The 19,710-nt window shown below is 42.3% G+C and overlaps 1 long non-coding RNA gene across 3 annotated transcripts in view; it reads left to right on the top strand.

Moving 5' to 3' along the window:
- Positions 1 to 19,710, top strand: part of LOC112542791 (uncharacterized) — a 45,219-nt gene that overhangs the window by 818 nt on the left and 24,691 nt on the right. The window contains exons 2-4 of one of the 3 annotated variants that reach the window (XR_003086378.2): positions 17,196 to 17,635; positions 18,380 to 18,542; positions 18,659 to 19,435. This is a non-coding gene — a long non-coding RNA (uncharacterized LOC112542791). Of the gene's footprint in view, positions 1 to 17,195; positions 17,636 to 18,379; positions 19,436 to 19,710 lie in introns of those variants that run through there. The other 2 variants (XR_015797550.1, XR_003086377.2) reach the window with 2 other exon arrangements.

Below are 19,710 nucleotides of genomic sequence, written 5' to 3'. Positions count from 1 at the left end.
TTTCCAAAGGCCTGGTTGTAAATCCAGGACTTTAAGACCCTTTGAAACACCAGCAGGATGGGAGCCATTCCAAACTAGGGGAAGGAAGTGAATTAGGTCTGCCTTGACCATTTACACAGGAATGCCTCTAGTCAATCTCATTTTGTCTTTGTTAAAGTGAGCAATAATTTGTTCTGGGAAGGGAATGGTTTCCTGAGGTCTGATGGGATTACGCAACAGGGAAGCTGAACCTGGTCTCTGTTGTGTCCACAGGAACAAAGGGAGATGTCCTAAAAATAAATTCTCTTTTTGTTTCAACCATAACAGAACAAATGCAGACCCAGGGTAGATAAGAAATAAACAATTCACTGGATCAGGTTCAATAAATGTACTGATATAGCAGGTTAAAGGAAAAAAGAGAAATTCCTTTAACCAATATATATGAGAGCATGGAATATAGTTTGTGATTAAGTTGTTTGGGAACTGGTTCATGTCCAGAAACCCTATGGACCGCCCTGGAACAACCAGACTGAGATGATCCAGAGGAGGAACAGAACATTCCAGAGTTCTCCAGAACATTTAGATTTGCAGTTCCCCATGAAATTGCACTTCTGACATCGAGCAGCAGAACAGAACAAACCGTAGAGTAATTTTCTGTGAGTGTTTATTTTGTTCTAGTTTATAAACTGCACAATAAGTTAAAATACCTCAGAAAGGGGAGAAGGAAGGAAGGAAGGAAGGAAGGAAGGAAGGAAGGAAGGAAGGAAGGAAGGAAGGAAGGAAGGAAGAAAATGGGAGGGAGGGAGGGAGGGAGGGAGGGAGGAAGAAAGGAAGGAAGGAAGGAAGGAAGGAAGGAAGGAAGGAAGGAAGGAAGGAAGGAAGGAAGGAAGGAAGGAAGGAAGGAAGGAAATGGGAGGGAGGGAGGGAGGGAGGAAGAAAGGAAGGAAGGAAGGAAGGAAGGAAGGAAGGAAGGAAGGAAGGAAGGAAGGAAGGAAGGAAGGAAATGGGAGGGAGGGAGGGAGGGAGGGAGGAAGGAAGGAAGGAAGGAAGGAAGGAAGGAAGGAAGGAAGGAAGGAAGGAAGGAAGGAAGGAAGGAAATGGGAGGGAGGGAGGAAGGGAGGAAGGGAGGAAGGGAGGAAGGAAGATTTCTCCAGGTAGATCTACAGAATATGCCATGATTAAATGGAGGTTTGTAAATGCATCAGTTTTATTCTCAAGTGCAATTGCATCACTTTTTGTCTTTATGAGGACTGCTAGGGATCCAACCTAACTCTGATATATCCTTTTTTCCTTTGTCTTCGTGATTCTTTGCACTGACCTCTTAAATCATGTACTGAAAGGAAGTTTGGGCTCCTCTGTGAGTTTTACACGAACAGCTCCAAGATTTCAATTCAGCTACTGAACAAGTGCCAAGATGCTAGTAGGTCCTCTTCGATTCTTCTCCATTTCCTCCTGTTTGGAAACAAAACAAAACAGAACAAAAGAAAACAAACATCCACACACAAAACAAAGCTATCGAAGACTCTGTGTGTGTGTGTGTGTGTGTGTGTGTGAGTGAATATTTCTGGCTCTTTCCATGCCCTGCCTACTGAACTCTTTAGGTTTTCATAAAGTTCTCTCAAGATATGGGCATAATTTTTATTTTTTTCCAGACAAGAGGAAAAAAAAATCTTTGAATTGCATGAAACTCTTTTTCCACCTTTAACCTGCACTCTACATTTTTATTGTCACCGCACTGGGAACCATCAGCAAAGCAATTTGAAAGAGAAGACACAGAGAAGTAGCAAAAGATGTGGCTGTCATTCAGCTCAGCACAGTGTCAAACTGTCAAAGGACATTAATGCTTTCAACATTTCGACTAGATTCTGTTCCTTCCATTCCTTGGATTTGAGGGTCCATTTTTCAAACAATGACCAGGCGACAACCATTTTCCCTGAATATATTTTACAGAACCTCAAGGATGTGAACAATATTTGCTACAGTTGTCTGCCAATTGCGTTGATATCACCCTGTAATATAAAACTAATATGAAGAGGAGATGCTATCAAAGGGAGTGGGTTGACTTTCAAAAGTGTCCAATTTAAAATGCATTAACATTGTGGACTGATTTTCTTTAATTTGACAAAGGGCATGGAATATGGAGAATAATGTAAGAGGTTTCAGGCATAAAGCAGGAGTATAACCAGCATTCAGATTTTAAAAGACCTGAAACATGTTCCTGGTTTTGTGTATCTTTTCTCTTGCCTGCATCAGAATTATGCAATCTATGGTTTGGGCAAAATCCCTAATGAAATACTTTATTTGCAGACTTCAAAGTGTTGCAACGTAACAGTGGGTATAACATTGGTGTAGTGGTTAAGGTATCAGGTTAGAAGCTGGGAGACCATGAGTTTTAGTCCCTCCTTACACACGAAGCCAACTGGGTGACCTTGGGCCACTCCCTCTCTCTCAGCCCTAGGAAGAAGGAAATGTCATGCCACTTTTGAAATCTTGCCAAGAAAACTGCAAGGGCTTGTCCAGGCAGTCCCCAGGAATCAACAGTGACTGAAAGGCACAACCAATCGATAAAGTTAACTGTACAAAATATGATTAAAAGGTAGGCAAAAGCAAGGAGAGAGAGAGAGGAACAACAGCCAAGAGATAAAAGGGTGACCAACCCTTAAAAAGGACCTCCATTTAACAATGGAAATCTCTCAAAGCTTCTTGGAATATATTTGAAAGGAAAACCAATTATTATTCTGGATGTCACCTAATCCTGTCCTGAAACCTGCACAGTCTTCTTCTCATGCAAAAGAAGCTTCTAGTTTCAGTAGTTTCTTCTCAGATTACCTGAGGATTTCTTTCAGTTATGACTTGGCAGTGTTTTTGAAGTTTTTTTTTATTGTTAAGAGATGGCAGAGTTGTTTCTTGGTTACATATCTATCCATCAGCTCTTGGTCCTATCCCAATATGGGGGGGGGGGGGGAATCATGGGATCACACCCATCTTCCTTTGGCATGTAAGTGAAACGTGTAGAGAGTAAGTCCAGAATGTCTGGATAACATTTGGAAGTGGTTCAGACAGATGTGTCCCTAATTCACTGAACTATAAGAAGGAGGAGGAGGTGCAGCACAACCAGACTTGCAATTTTCTGTTATTAAAGCCAATCTCATTAAAAGTAGTTTTAGTTTTCTAGTGGAGTTGATGTCCTGGTCTGGTCTACCTACTGGTGCTAACAAATGTGAGAAGCCAGGGGACTGTAGACCAGGGGTCTCACACTTAAATGAATATAGAGGCCACATTACATAAATTGAACTAAGCAGTGGGCTGCATTCACACACAGGCAAAAATGCAGCAAATATCAAATATTAATAATTAATTAATAAAATTAGCAAAGTACATTAAAATAATGTATTATTGGTTCCAAAGAATAATAGTTAAAAATAAATTTAAATGACATTATTGATTGTAAATAAAAGCAAACATTCTGCCTTCTGTAAAAGAGTCAAATATTCTATCACCATGGCTGCAATTGCCAACCTATCTGTTGTCTCGCTTCTCAAAGGAGTGTTGATCTGTACACACCTCTGGTCAATGGAATGACATGACCACCAGTGTTGCCTTGGTGCACTTTCATGGCCATCACATGCCAGCTCAAGGCCCATGCACAAGGCAAGACAGCAAGGATGGTTGCGGGGGAGATCAGAGGCCTGCACAACCACCCTGGAAGGATTTGAACTCTGGCAGGTCTATAGTTTTTTGAGACACTGTGGGCTTCAGACCATCCAAAGAACTCAGCAGGCTGCTTGCAGCCTACAGCCTTTCTGTAGGATTGTAGAATGAAATTCAGGTCATTCACAGATTCTCTTTGGCTACATCACAATCCACGTTCCAACCAGGAGACTTCCACCAAAAACCTTCTTTGAAAGAAAGTTCAAATTCTCTTCCATCAGACTGAATGAGAACTAGTAGAAAGAAAAAGATGGAGAATTTGTGTGCACGGAAATACCTTTATTCATTGATCAGAGTATTCTCAGGCTGCTAGTTGGTATTGTCTCTCTCATAACTTTGGGCTCTCAACGTCAGAAGAAAGAGATGCTGATCAGTCTTTTTCCCAACTCCTCACCTTACCTATCTGCCTCTCATGACCACAGAAGATTTCCAGGGGAATAGCTCCAGTCCAGAAATGACTGCCAAATACTGTGAATTGTGTAAAAGATGTTAACCTTCTGTCACTGGAAGAAGAGCAAAATTGAGGCCTAGAAACCAGGCCAGGCCCACAGCTGGAAGTGGTGAGTGCATGTTGCCATCAGAAATGACTATCAGCATCTTTGGCCATTTTATGTTTAATGAGATTCAAACAGAACTTCTCAACATCTTCTCAAAAGGGCATGAATCACTTTGGTTAGAAGAAAGGTGTGAGGAGATTGGAAGGTTGCATATTAAGCCTCCATTCCTGACGTGATTATCTTTTGCTTTCTTTTACTTTACAGTTTGCATCAGTCTTTCCAGATTTCATGACAGAATGGAATAAAAACCAATCCATCTAATTCCCCAGTGACTATATGGAGACCAGGATTCCTATAGAGTTATTCACTACATCTTCTATCCAACCAGTATGTTCTTTATAAAAGTTGATGCAACTACTTCCCGGATTAAATCTATATAACTTTGTCCCCTAATGGTGACACACTTTCTCCATCCAGCTTCTATTCACTTAGGAATGCCAAGAACCACTGTGTCAATTATTGAGAGTTTTAAAAACAAAGCTGGGCCAGAGAGCTTGATTTTTGTGTTCTCCACACCATTGTGACATGAAGTGGTTTTAACACAGGCAGCAAAATCTTCCTATGGATTTTTATTTTGTGGATGAAGAAAGAAAGAATACAAATCAGAGAAGAGGCAGGGAGCATGCCAAGTCATATTCCACCAGCTTTGTTTAAAGAAAGCTGTTCTATTAGCTTTAAAAGGTGACATTCCTTCATCTGCCTCATTAGAGAAATGCCATCAGATCCAACGTACACTAAAGAGAGAAAAGTAGCTCAAGCTGAACGGGTTATGTTTAGAATACTTTGTCATTCTATAATAATAATAATTTTAAAAAATCTTCCCACTGCCATAGATCTATTGTTTGTACAACATCTTATTCTAGACTGAAATGGGGTTGGGTAGTCTGTGGTTCACTTTGTTAAGGAAATCCAGCCATTTCATAACAGGTACTATGAACCTGGCCATTGCATTAAGCCACCATATGGCTGGTTGAGGCATCCCAAAGAAACTATGTGCTTGTGAACATTGGTCCAGTTTTGTTCTCCTGGGTTTAGGGTGAGCAGTTATGTGAAATGAGACACAAAGTTATTCCTTTGCCCAATTCAAAGGGGAAGTGTTTCCAACTGAGGCAGATGAAAGTGGGGCACTTTTTCCAGGCCCAGCCCAAGAACAACGGTAAAACAGTCCAGTTGAGTTCAGTTCCTTTATTTGCTTACACTTTATAGACAGAATCTTGCCAGACTAAATCTATACTACTGAAACTAGTGGATCTAACCTGGGAGATTCCAGGGAGTGGCTATCCTGAATTTCTTACTCTTCTCATGCTCTCCCTGCAGACTGGGTTGCCTCTTGTCTCCTTTCCCCTCCTGGAATGCACCCTCTCCCTCCTGATGGCCTTGCTCTCTGTTGCTATCCTCCCACATCACCCTCCTCTTCGTAGATACATTCCATCACAACTTTTCAGATCAGCATGCAAATTACCAGCAGTTCAAACTGAAGCCAGGAGTTTGGCTCCATTTTGAGTTTTACCCGCTTCCTCTTTCAAAGAGACTTCAGGCTTGACCTCTTGAGAGAGCATTTTCCCTTACTTTCTCTCATTATCTCCCTTCTCCTCCTCCTTTTTAAGCAGTAAAACTGGCCCATTATGCTTCTGAGAAGCTTAATATACATATTTGATTAAAATTCCTTCAAACATCCCCAAATTAAAGAGCCTCAAGTTCTATCTCTGCCCTGCCAGGTGCTACCCTCTCACTGCTGGCGGCCAGTGGTGAAAAAATGAACAGGAGAAGGAGAAACTCATATCCTAAAGGTAAACATCCCTACCTCTGTGCCACCTAGTTAAATATTCTCACTGGCATCCTGAAGTGAACACCCCTGCTGTGATGCTTGCACTGACAGCTGATGGATTCAGAAGTGTCAGACTTGTGACTCCAAACACAGCTGCACCAGCAGCTTCTGCAAGCAAATGGCTGAGCAGTCTAGTCTGACAGCTTTGTCTTTGCCAAGTTTAAGTGTTCCTCCTGTGCAATCAACAAACCTGGTTGGGGCTTTTTCAACAGGCCTCCCTAAGCCAAATGAGGCATTCCTGAGAAGCGTTGCCTCCCCAGAGTCTCTCACTGTTGCGTTTTGGATTGTCAAATCTCGGCATGGGGTTCCTTTTGTCTCCAGCTGAAAGGGGCATTTAAAAAGTGTGCATACTAATTTGCTTAAGGGAGTTCCATTTTCCTTCTGTGAAATGGACCTCTTGTCTTCTACTGTCCCAATTAGCAGTTCCCATTGTCTCTTTTGTTTCTCTCTCTGTCATAATATTTGCTATGTGTTTATTTTAAAAAAATAGCCACCCGTTCTACCTAAGGATCCTCAAGGTAATGAACAGACTCAAGCTGTGAAGATAGCCATAGTTGCATGTGCCCGTGAACATGAAGATTGAACAAGACTGTCCTAATTAACCCAAACTATGCTCTGCAATAGTCCATAAAGCGGGCAGAAGAACAGGGGGTATTAGCACAGCAGCATTAGGTGGGGTGTATATGTGTGTGTTGAAACAGGCAAGATGGTAGGCGTGTTGGTGAGTCTGAACTTTGCACCTGCGTGCTATGGTCACACATGTAGAAAGAGGCTTTGATCACACTGCCAGAACTGTCACATTGCCTGTTTTAACCACAGTGGTGGATGAAACTTGTTGGCAAGTAAATTGATACATTCCTAGCTGCTTTCCAAAATCGGATGGTCATTACCATTAGATGAAATGTTCTCCTGTGGTTCATTTCATGAACAGAGAGGAGACAGCTCTCTAGGCATTCAAACAGAAAACTTTATGACACCACAGGGTTCGGGGCAAGACCAGAGTCTTTCTGATTACTACAGAGACTGCAGGCATCTTTTATACAGTTGAGTGAGTAATAGCACAATAATTACTGAAGTAGATGGGATGTGTCCATCTGGCACCATGTAATGGTATGTAGGAATGACACTGGGAGACGGGGAAAGAGATGCTGACTAGGGGACGATCAGATAAGGAGGGCATAGCCCACAGCTGCATAACAGGCAGAGAAAGAAACTCAGAAAAGAACCTCCCTAACTTATCAGGCTGTAAAAGAGACAGCGGGAGACTGAGCAAGTACTTTCAGACTTGCAAGATTCTGTTAATGTAGCCTTACAATAAAGTAAAATTATCTCATCTGGTTGTGCTTCCTGTCTGGTCTACCTGAGAAGGTTGACACACCAGTTCCTGCTTTATTTCTGGATTATTAATTGCCCTTTAACAGGTCTTAAGAAGTGAGACTCCATGTCCACATCTTGCTTTCCCAAAAGAAAGGAAGAGGGTAACTAACCTTAAGGATGAGGGGAACAAATGAATTCTAGTTTAACATGGGGCAGCTTAAGTAAACTATTTTTTCTCCTTCAACCACTTGTCAGAAGGCCTAATTATTCAAAACTTAACTTTAAGCGGGCATCTAGGTAACAGGCTCAAAGCAAGCAGCTGGAATGGTGAAAGCACTGTGAAGTCTAGTTTGTCACCATCACCATCATCCTTTCTTTGTTTATTAGATTTTTACCCCTATTTTCATTCAAGAAGTCTAGGTGGCATACATAGTGCTATCTCCTATTTTTGCCCACAATGAGGTACATAGGTCTGAGAAAGAGTGACTGGCTCAAGGTCTGTTCAGTAAACATTGTTATCTGAGAGTAGACTCGAACCTGGGTCTTCTTGTTCTTATTCTAGCACCTCAACCACCATACCACCAGGGCCCATGGGTTGAGAGAGTAGGACTAGCCCAAAGTCCCTGCCATCTCTTCAAGGTAGATCAGACTAGGAATCCAATGTCATGTAGGTCAGTATTACTTTTATTGTAAAGCTCTAGCAGCAGAATCTTACAAGTCTGAATGCACTTTCTCCTCCTCCCTTTATCTTTGTGAAAACTAAGGAGGGTCTTACTCGGGTTACATTCCTGTCCCAGACTCAATTCTCTTTTATCTGGCCATTGTGTTGGTAGCAGCCCTTCCTCCTGTCCCTCAAGGCCATTCCCTCTTCCCTCTAAAGTCCCCCTGGGAGCTTTTGGATCTGAGGGTAGACTAGAATTTGGCTTTCCCCATGCATAGTCCAGCACCTTCAGCACTGCATCACATTGCAATAGCAAACTCATTTACCAAATTTCTTTCTTTCTGCATCTAAAAACATCATAACCATAAACAAGAAGAAAGTAAATCTTAGAAATACCAAAAATAATGAAACTAAGGAGGCAGGCAACTGGTTGAGGCTGCTCCGTACTGAGTGTTGAGAGAAAATGAGTAACCTGGACTAGACATGGAATGGAAGAAGGTGTTCTGAAGGAGACCACAGATGACTGCCTAAACTGGAACACTTTATATGGAGGAAGACAGGGTGAATCTAACCAAGCACATGTAACAGCTGATGTCAGGGATTTACATTATGACAATAAGGGCAGCAAAATTTGTTATTTCTTCACTGTTATTGCATCTGCTGATAGCCAACCAATGGTCCTGTTTAAAGCAACCTGGACCTTGCTGGGGAGGCAATTTGCAGGGCCACTGTGAGGAGTATTCTCATTATCTGGCAGATAAAGTCATTTGGATTCACTCAGATTTGGACTTTGATTGGGCAGGGCTAGTTGAGGTGCCTGAGGCAGGGTCCTGTGGAGTTATCTGCAGTGAGTTTGATTCTGTGACATCCAAGGAAATGGACAGGGTTTTCCAGTTTGCTAGCTTGCCCCCTGCCTGTTAGAGCCAGGTCCTTCCTGGATGGTTAAACCAAGCCAGGATGTGGCTTGTGGTTGGGTCCATGTGGTGGTGTCAACCTCTTGAGTAAGGGGGTGGTCCCCTTGGCCTTGAAAGAGGCCGTGGTGTGCCCTCTCCTCAAGATGTGATCACTGGACCTAACAGTCCTGGACAATAACTGTCCTGTCTCCAATCTCCCCCTTTTAGGAAGGTAATGGAGCACATGGTTGAGCTTCAGTTCCAGAGGTTCCTGGAGGAAGTGGATTATCTGGACCCCTTTCAGTTGGGTTTCAGGCCAGAGACTTTCAGTGCTGTGATCTATAATTATGGTGCAAAAATCTGTAATTATCATAATTTGGTTCTCCTTAGTCTAAATTTTAAGGGCTTTTCTGTAATCCCCAGCTACTTATGGAAGAGCTTTTTCAGCTGCTACTCACGTTGCTAATATTCTGTGTCCAACTCACAGGAGAGTCCTTACTTTAGCCAGATTTAATATTTTGCCCTCCTTGCCGCTGTCACCCTTCCCTAATAGCGAAGCTGAATCAATTGTATGTGTACTTTTACACCACCACTTTTATGTTACCTGACATGAGGATTTAATAACACTTTTAATAATCAATATTCACTGAAGTTCAGAGGAGGAAATTCTTCTTCTCCTTGCTGACAGCTCAACTGTGATTTCTAAAAGGCTTGCAAAATTCTGAAAAACAGCCACCACCATCCACGTGATTGTTTTTACTCTTTTGGGTATTATCTGTGTCATTCCATTTCAGTTCTTTTGTTGTGGGTGAGTTGGTGAATTTATGTGATCTCTGACTGTAAATAAAGGTAATCAGAATCTATAAATTCTAATCAGAACTTATAACTTCTAATCAGAATCTAAATTAGAAGCTACAGCTGGTTCAAAATGTGGCTGCACAGACAATCTTGGGTGCCCCAAAGATGGCACATACAGCATAATAGCTTTGCTGCAAGAGCTGCATTGGGTGCCAGTTTGCTTCTGGGTCCAATTCAAGGTGTTGGTTATCACCTTTAAAGCCCTACATGGCATGGGGCCAGGTACCTGAGGGACCATCTCACCCCCTTCACATCAACCCATTCACCCAGTCAGGCAGAGAGGGCATATGGTGGATCCTGTCAGTGAGAGAATGTCAGCTGGCGGGGACCAGGAGGAGAGCCTTCTCTGCCATTGCCCCCACCCTCTGGAATATTCTACCCCCAGAGGTGCAGTGGGCCCCTTTCTGGAAAGAACTTAAGACCTGGCTCTGCCAGCGTGGATGGGGCAATAAGAGTTATAATCAATCCTGGGGGTGGCTGACACCCTGATGACACTCCCTGAGCTATTTGCCAACTTTATCATTCCTTGGAATTTATTTATTAGTTATTTAAGATTGTTTTTATGTTGCATTTTAATGGATTTTATCACTTCTGTAAACCACCAGAGTCACTGTTCAGTGAGATGGGCGGTGACAAATTTGATATCTAAATTAAATAAATAAATAAATAAGTGGCATCCACTTTTATCCAGAATTTAGGGGACGATAGAGGAAGCAGCATATAATTCTTTGGTTATCGCTATGTACACATAATAACAGCGAAGGATTGGTTTGAGCCTGCCCTGGAAAGGGAATGAGAAGCTAAAATGAAATTAATAAGAGTGGTACAGAGATCGGAATTTGAAAGGCAAATTGTAACTTCAGAGTGTTCACAGACATGCATGTAGAATGTCCTTGAAGAGGGTTTTCCAGGGATCATCTGGCAATTGCAAAACAGATAGTTAGACTGAGAAGACACTGTTGCTTTAAGGTCTTCCCTATAGGTGCTACACATATATATTCCAAACTATGCTCCAAATCACATTTTGCCTTTGAATCTAGTTCTCACCACAACCCTAGAAATTAATCTCTACCCCAAGCATGTCATCACTACTTCTGTTGAGCTCCTCTGTTTTCCCCTCCTCAATACTGTAAAATGTGTTTGGATTTTGAATCTGAGATATTCTTGGAATTATTATTATTATTATTTGCATCAAAGTGAAATTGCAGCTGCCAGTTCTTTAGCTGGGGTTGGCCTTTATTCACATCAAGTTCTTCCCAAGAACCTAGGATGTTGTAATGTACGATGTAGGATATGTGCGGATCCAAGCAGGGTGGCCTTTTGTAATGGACAGATGGAAATTTTATCAGTGCACAATAAAATGTGTTTGGATTTTGAATCTGAGATATTCTTGGAATGATGATGAAGGTGAAACCTGTCCAGTATGGTTGAACCTCTGGCACAGCTCTCATCCTCCTCAGAGCACACAAACTCACAATCACGTCAAGGAAGTAGCACAATAAAATGTGTTTGGGTTTTGAATCTGAGATATTCTTGGAGGAGGAGGAGGAGGAGGAGGAGGAGGATGATTCCTACTCCTACTACTTAGGATAGAAACATTTTGAATAAATTAACTCTACACAAGGAATAGAAGTCCATTTCTTCAAGATCACCAGCATATAAGCAAAGAAATGCTTGCCCTCGGTTGTTTAATTCATGGTATTTTAAATTAAGTTGACAATGAGAGATCGTACCCAGTGAGCAAGCTTACAGTGCAGAGTTATTGTTTAAGGGAGCAGAAGAGTTTAGTTTAATACTACCAGAGGAATGAACTGTTCACACCACAAAGGCACGAGTGAGCATACTTAACTGATATATTCACACCAGCAATCTTGGCTCCCATCCCCTTCCTTCCTCTTCCTCCAGAGTCAGTGGAAGAGAAAGAACATTGCTTTACATCAGTCTGTGGGAACGGACAGTGTCCAGAAACTGAATCACCTTAAACGAAAAGCATCCCATTTTGAGTTCAAAATAATTGTCTCCAAGGTGAAACATTTAAGGTGGCCAGCCTGAGACATTCTGAGAGACCCTCAGTCTGAGAGACACCTTGGCTTTGAATTTGATAATATCTGCGGTGAGCTTCAGATGCAACCAAAATGTCTCAAACAGCCCTTTCTGAATGTGAACCTGCTCTTTTGCCTTTAAAATAATTTTTTTTTTTTTTTGGTAATTTAAAAGGTTCAGATTTGAAACCTCATGCATGGCCAAGCTACCATAATTTAAAGTTGAAGCAGGCACGTAACCAGAGAGGACAAAAAGTGAGGAATCTTGTCTAAATGATCCCTTCAGAGAGGTGGATAAGAAGGAAACAAATTGTTAAGGGACAAAGGAAAAAAATGTCACCTGAACCAAACAAAGGAAACTGGGCTGAGCACATGGAACCCCCCCGCCCCCATCCCAGCCAATCAACAAAACAAGACCTTTTGGGGACACAGGTAATCCTTGGTTAATGACCACTTTATTCAGCAACTGTTCGAAGTTACAATGGCACTGAATGAGTGGTACTTACGACCGTTCCTTGAAGTTCCGACTGTCCCAGCACCCCGTGGTCATGTGATCACAATCAGGTGCTTGGCAACCAGTTTGCACTTACAATGGTTGCAGTGTCCCGCATCACAAGATTGCCATTTGCAACTGTCCCTGCCAGCTTCCCACAGGCAAAGCCAATAGAGAAGCTGAGGGAAGATTGCAAGTTGCTATGGTAAATTGCTTCCGCTCCCATAGCTTTTGGCCCTAAGATCTCGTACCCCATAGTATGTGCATGCCTGCAGCAACCCTCCCATGATGGCCACCTGTACACCCCCCCCACCCATCAGAAGCCACCCCTAGCCCCTCTGTGCTCACACCATGCCTTGACGGACACCTGTACACATGCTTGTGCACCCAGCAGCAGCCACCCCCAGCCCCACCGCACTTCCACCGGCCACCCACACACCCTCGCACACCTGGCAGCAGGAAGTCGTGAGGAGTTCCTTGCTTAATGACCCACAATCCTTGCTTAATGATGGCAATGGGGATTGCTATGATTGTAGCCGCTAAGCGATGCAGTCACGTGATGTCATGCTTTACAACTGTATCACTTTGGGATGGAAATTCTGGTCCCAATTACCGTTAAAAACATGAGGACTACCTGTACAAGGCATCTGAAGTTTGCCCACTCCTTGAGTCATTTTTAGATCCAGACTTGGCAGCTTCCATCCCTCTAGCTTGTGCCTGACAGCCTAGTTGAGAAGGACATGGGTAAGTGAGGATGAGTGTGTGTGTGTGTGTGTGTGTGTGTGTGTGCATGTTGGAAATAGCAAATGTACATTGTAATCAGTAATGTTTTGCTGTTACTTTAAATTCACTGGGTCTCCGTGTATTCCAAAGCATCTGATGTGCTTCAGTGTTCACTTGAAAGTGATTTGTGTGTCTCCCTAATTATTTCCCGGCTGTTGACCAGGGCTGTGTGTCTTGTCTGCTCTAGCCACACCTATCTGGAAAACCCAGATAGGAAGCAAGGGGGCTTATGAGATCCATGTGCCTCAACAGGCTGTGAGTAAGTGAGTGAGTGATCTTTTTTTAAAGATCTCTCTTTTTTTTTTTTATCTGCGCTCAGTCGTTACCGACTCTGCAGTGACTGCTTGGACGAGTCCTTGCAGTTTCCAAGGCAATTGTTTCGGAAGTGGTTTGCCAGAGCCTCCTTCCTAGAGCAGAGCCCAGCTGGCGAGCGCAGGAGGCCAGGTTTCTGTTGCTTCGCGCCCTTTTCGGGCACGCATGGTTTTTCGCGCTTACCGGCAACTGCTCCTGACTCCTTTTGCAAGGCGCCGCCAGCATTTTTCCTCCCACCTGAGTGAGAGTACCCATTTATCTACTCACATGAGTAAATTGAATGAATGAATGAATGAATGAATGAATAAGCGAGCAAGCTGAACCTGGGAGTACCTGTAACAGAACAAGTTATCAGTGATCAAGAGCTATGAAAATGGTTTGAACTCTTTTCGAACAGCTGTTCACCTTTCACTCCCTTTGGCAGATGTCTCAGCAAAGTTTCCAGATGTCTCGTTATTTATAGATGTATCTATGTAGGCACCACATTTTTAACCTGCCCCACAATCCATGGAGGGTGTAAGCATCTGTTAAACGTAAGCAGTATATAACAAAACCAATATACAGCAGTTAAGATGGCAGCATTATAGACATAAAAAATAGCAACAGCAAAGTCAGTAACGACCATAAATATTGCCAGATAAAATAGCAATAAAACCAGCTGCAAAACAGTGTTTAATAACTGTGATTTCCTAGAGTGCCTGAGAAAATTAATAACAAGCTTTACTTGGTACCAGGACACCTTTCAGGAAAGGATCTATATCTCTTCCTCTATGTGGGCCTATATTAGGTCTATAGAAGTCTGTTTGAGGTCAAGGGCTAAATTGCCTCAATAATTCTGTAAGTGTCTGTGTGTGTGCGTGTAGGTGTGTGTGTGTAGATGGTGAAATCCTGAATATAACCTCTGTCTTGGCTTCAACGATTTTCAGTCTTCTCCAGTGTCTTGGATATTATCAACCAACACCCTGATTTTTCTTTGGTTGCACTTGAAACCTTTCTTCCAAACTCTGTTCAAACTTTTCAGAATAGTGCTATTGAATTGGACATAGTTATATCAGGCTGTATGAACTTTTGAAGATGTGCTTCACTTCAGTGAAGCTTCAGAGGAAGCACCCCTTGAAGTTGCTTTGTGAAACATCTACACACTTTGCTTCACTGTTTCTGAGGCCCTCTTAATCTCCTCCAACAGTTCTCACACTACAGGTGAGAACAGTCTTTTTTCCCAGAATTGACCAAAGGTGATTAAGCCTGGTGTTCCCTCTGGGCATGCCAAAAGTCATCCAGTTTTTAGCATGTTCTGCAGGCTATCCTAAAGCATTTGATCAAGTCTAGAACTGGAACCCCTTCAGCCAATGTTGCAGAGGAGAAACAGAAGTGCCTTCTCCAACAAACAGCTCTTGGCCAAAGTGGTTCAAGACCACCTGAACTGTTTGGTCAAGGTGAATTTGTTGGATTTTTTACTTTGGTGAAGCAAATCACATCACCTTCATGCCTTGGACTGCTTTGTCAAAGTGAATTTATTTCACTTCACACAGACCTAGTATAAGTGAGAATGTAGGGCCAGGAGAGATTTCACGGGGGAGAGACTCACAGCAAAGCTCATAGACCTTTGCTCTTGGTCAGCTATATTAAATATCAAATGGCAGAAAAGCTATGAATTTTAAGTCCATTTGTGGTGAATATTTTATTATACTGTACCTCCACGTAATTTTTTAACAGTATTGCTATGAATATGTTATTGTCTCAAAATAGCAGATACCATCAACAATATTTATTTGGCCCTTTGGGGTGGATTTTTATTTTTTAGGTTTCTCATGTCTTCTTCCTCACTCCATTTTTATAACACGTATTTGAGTTGCCTAATGAAGTGTTCTGGAGAATGCAAAAGCTTAAACATACTTTTCTGTTAACTTGATTGGCACTAATTAAAGATATTGCTAAGCTCTTCTATTGCTCCTTCACAGAACTGTACCTCTATAATTGCTTTTAATGTGCCCTGGAATATTTTTCATTTACCCAACCAGGGTAAATGTTACTTCAAGAGGAAGAGGAGTTTTTCACATTCTTCAGAAGGAATGCTTGGATCCTAGATATACATATACTGTTTAATTGGCTTGACTTGTGCAACAATAAACCTTATTTGTTAATGTAAGAATCATCAAGTTGTGTTACTGCTCTGCAGCTGATCTTGGCTGATTCCAAAAGCTAAAGAGGTTAGGATTTGGTTAATATTTGGATGGGAAATCACCAGAAAATCCCAGGGCAGTACATTGAGAAGTCAAAAGCCAAAGGAGACTGTTCTTTTCAATAGAGAAATAAACCTTCTTTTCTCAAATAGGCCCAAAGGCCTGTCTAAGCTAGCATTTGGAGAGGTCAAGTCAACACCTCTCAGCATTTAATAACCAAAGCAAGAAAAAGATAATTTTCCCTAGTTGTTTGTTCCCTAATTTTAACACAGATACAAACATTTCGTCCCCCCCACCAGTAGCAACAACATGTTTTATGTTTGGGCAGAAAAAAATCAACACATTCAAATCGAAAAGCTCATGGGCAGTTCTGTGATGGAAAAGAAGGGGATTATAATTATGAACCTCATTATAGCTGCATGTAAGCACATGCTGCATTTCAAAGAGTTCATTTTCATGATTTGACCAAAGCAAAGCAAAAAATGTACACAGTGAAACTTTTTTTTCTTTTCTTTTCTTTTTTGCATTGGAGCGGGAAGGTGGGTAGGATGCAGTGATGAGAAATGAGTTAAGCATGAGCATTCGTGAATTAATTGCCTTAATTCAAATGATAGTGGGGGGAGGGGGAAAGATGCCTGGAATAAAATCTAGGATAGTCAATACAGCACAGAGGCCTCTTTAGCGAACATAGATATAAACCATCAGCAAGCAATATTGCAACGGATATTTTAATGGAATGTGAGAATGACCTTGGAAGATGGGAGGAAGAGATGCTGCCTAAGGAACAATCAGATAAAAGGGGGAGAAGCCCATAACTGAGTAACAGGCAGAGAAAGAAACTTAGAAAGGGCCCGCCCTAACTGATCAGGCAGTAAAAAGAGACAGTGGGAGATTTGTACTTTCAGTCTTGCAAGATTGATGTCAGTCCTCCTGGGTAAACCACATAGGAGACACAACCAGATAAGCTACTAATACTTTATTGTAAAGCTACATTAACAGAATCTTGCAAATCTCAAAGTACAATTCTCCCACCATCTCCTTTACAGCCCAAGAGACTAGAGAGGGTCCCTTCTGAGTCTTTTTCTCCACCACTCTCCAGCTGTGGGCTAGGCCACCTCTGTTCCCTAGGCAGCGTCGCTTGGCCCGGTCTCCCAAGTCTTTCCCACATTCCATTACAGCTATTGACCATTAACACCAGCAGGTTGCTCAATGGATTGACCCTTGAGCTAGATGGGAAGAAATGTGACATTCAGGATTAATGGCAAAGTGAGGCTCAGGAAGAAAAGATGACTTGTATTTACTTATGCATGAATTCTCTGAGAGGTTAAGAAAGTTTACATTTGCTACCACATATGAACTGCAAAAATGTAACTCTAGTGATTGCCAAGATTTTTCCAGTCCAGATATGATAATCCTAAACCAGTGTTTCTCAACCTTGGCAACTTTAAGATATCTGGACTTCAACTCCTAGAATTCCCAAGCAGCCATCTTAAACATGTTAGACATCTTAAAGTTGCCAAGGTTGAGAAACACTATCCTAAGCTAACAGAAAGATCTTCCCTCATTATATTTCCACAGGCACCTTTCTGTGAGGAGGATTGGACTGGCCCAAAGTCATCTAACAAACTCCAGGTTGAAATGGAGGCTTCCCAAACTCCAAATATAAGGGGAAGCGGTGGTGTAGCGGCTTAATGACGCTGGAGTTTGCCAGCCAGAAATGGTCGACACTCCAGCAGTTCGAGCCCAGCTCTGCGTGATGGGGTGAATTCCCGTCATTCATCCCTAGCTCCTGCCCACCTAGCAGTTTGAAAGCATACCATCTGCAAGTAGATAAATAGGTACTCCCATTTTGGTGGGAGGAAATGCTGGTGGCGCTCTGCACAGGGGATAGGAACCGGTGCTGAAGCCACCTAGATGCGATCGGCGGAAGATGAGACGCGATCGACAGGAAGGTCGGCGGAGGAAGAAAGCCCGGATGTTCTGACTTCCCTGTGACTGCTGCTGGCCAAGTCAAGAAGGTTAGTAATTGTAGAGAAATTAGTAATTGTTAATATATAAATAACATTGTAAGCCACCCAGAGTTGCTTGTAAAAGCGAGATGGGCGACCATATAAATATGTTGTATAAAAATAAATAAATAAATAAATAAATGATTCCTTCTAAATTGCCAGTTATGCTTGATCTAAAGAGAAGAAAACACAGTTTGTAATAGCTCTCCTTGAAGATCAAACAACTGCAACACTAACTGTGGTTATAGTTTGATCAGGTAAGCAAGTGCTCTCAGGTGGGACTGACCTACTACTGTCTTAGTAGCAAAGATCGAGGCCAAGTTGGAACTTTTGCTCCAGCAAAGCATGGCTAAGAATTTTCCAAGTAACTGACACTAAGTCAGAAAGTCTACGAGAGTTCCAGAGATGAAATGGGCTCCCTGGATGAGCAGAAATATCACCCAGGTCATTATATCAGACTACTGGCTTCTTTGGATTCAGGCCCCGTAGGATGAAACAACAAGAACATCAATGTGGGAAAACATTTGCTTTATTGCAATTTATTCTGAAGCACTTTTGATTCATTTTATTAAAAGCAGCAGGGGGAAATTGAGGAACGATGTGAAGGAGGGGGTGGGCGGGCATGGGAGAGAGAAGCAGAAAGCAATAATACAATCAACATACTTTAGTACAAGGACAAATGATCTCATTGGAAAACTGCACAGACTCATCATACCTGCTGAGCTTAATTTCCAAATTCGCTGCTTCCATTAGGGACCAAGATATTTCTTCTCACATTTGCTCAATACACGGCGTTGTCATCTTCCGTTGGAAGCAGAGAAGAACTCTTATGAGCTCATCAATCTCCTAGGAATTCTGTGAAGGACAATTCAGTTCCTCTCTTTCTACCCAACATGTTAGCCATTATCACCAGCAGGTAAGGAGGATGCAGGAGGAACTCTATCATTGTAAATGAATTGACCCATAATAATTTTGCACTTGTGTAAAGTACATTTAAGCTCACAGTCTCATCCATGGCCTTGCTATTGGTAGTGATGTCTCAAGCAACTGGCTTCCCCCATATGCTTCCCTGAGGGCTGACCCATTCCATTTTGCTGTCTGAATGGTGCTGCAAGAGATGAGAATTGGATTAACAGCTGAAACCTTTCTCTAAGAGGAATGTTGGAGGAATATCTCTGCCTCTGAAGGCAGCAGAGCTGATTGGATGGCCCACCCCTCTCTCCAGAAACATTTTTCTACCATTTACCAGAATCCGTTGCTCAAGACAGCTCCTTCCCTTTGGCTAATGTTAGGGATAGTACTGTCTAGTATTTGCACATATGCCTTTAACATAGCTGATGTACATGCACATGACTCAAATATTTGTGTACGATCCCAGGAAACATACTGCAACCATCTAAAATATCATAGGAAACCACAGTTCAGCAAAAGGAGCCAGTCAACCAGGTTTAGCATGGCGCATGGCAAACCATGTGTCAGAATCCTTGCAAGATTTAATAGTAGATTGTTATGTTGGCTAGTTTAGCAATTGCTGCTTACATGCTGTGGTTCTGCCATTGTAAAAGGGGGGGGGGGAGAAGGAATGGGAAACCGTTAGAAGCAGATGGTTCCTTATCACAGGTGCTGGCATGCCCAAGGTCGTACCAGCAAGGGAATCAGGAGACCAGGAGGTAAGGGGGGTGAAGGAGGGAAAAGTATGAAAAACAACTTTTGGCGCGCTCAAAGTTAGCAATGTTTTGGAACTGTACACTTGTTCTCAATAAATGAACTTTCTTTTGAATCAATACTGGTTGCAAGGAAAGTTACTGGATTTGGGATCAGTGGGTGGTAGATCGTTACACCGTGGTAAGTCTTTGCATGGTGCTATCTGCTTGTGAAGTTTCTTTGCTTTCCAAGGACTGGACACACCACAGCATAGCAAATCTGTACACAATGCTTAATTGCAGCACACACCTTCCCCAACAACAAGCTATTGCTCTGGGTCAACTCAGACTTGCATCTAGGACTTGCAAGTTGCTGTTGCCACATAAATACCTCTTTAATGCTCAGTCCTTTATGCTCAGTTCAAGCAAAAGTCTCAAAGT

Source organism: Python bivittatus, unplaced genomic scaffold (assembly GCF_059951505.1).
Source record: "Python bivittatus isolate LINGU-HERP-01145 unplaced genomic scaffold, Pbiv_v1 ctg000590_np1212, whole genome shotgun sequence".
NCBI lineage: Eukaryota > Metazoa > Chordata > Lepidosauria > Squamata > Pythonidae > Python > Python bivittatus.
This window is presented reverse-complemented; position numbering and strand designations above follow the sequence as displayed.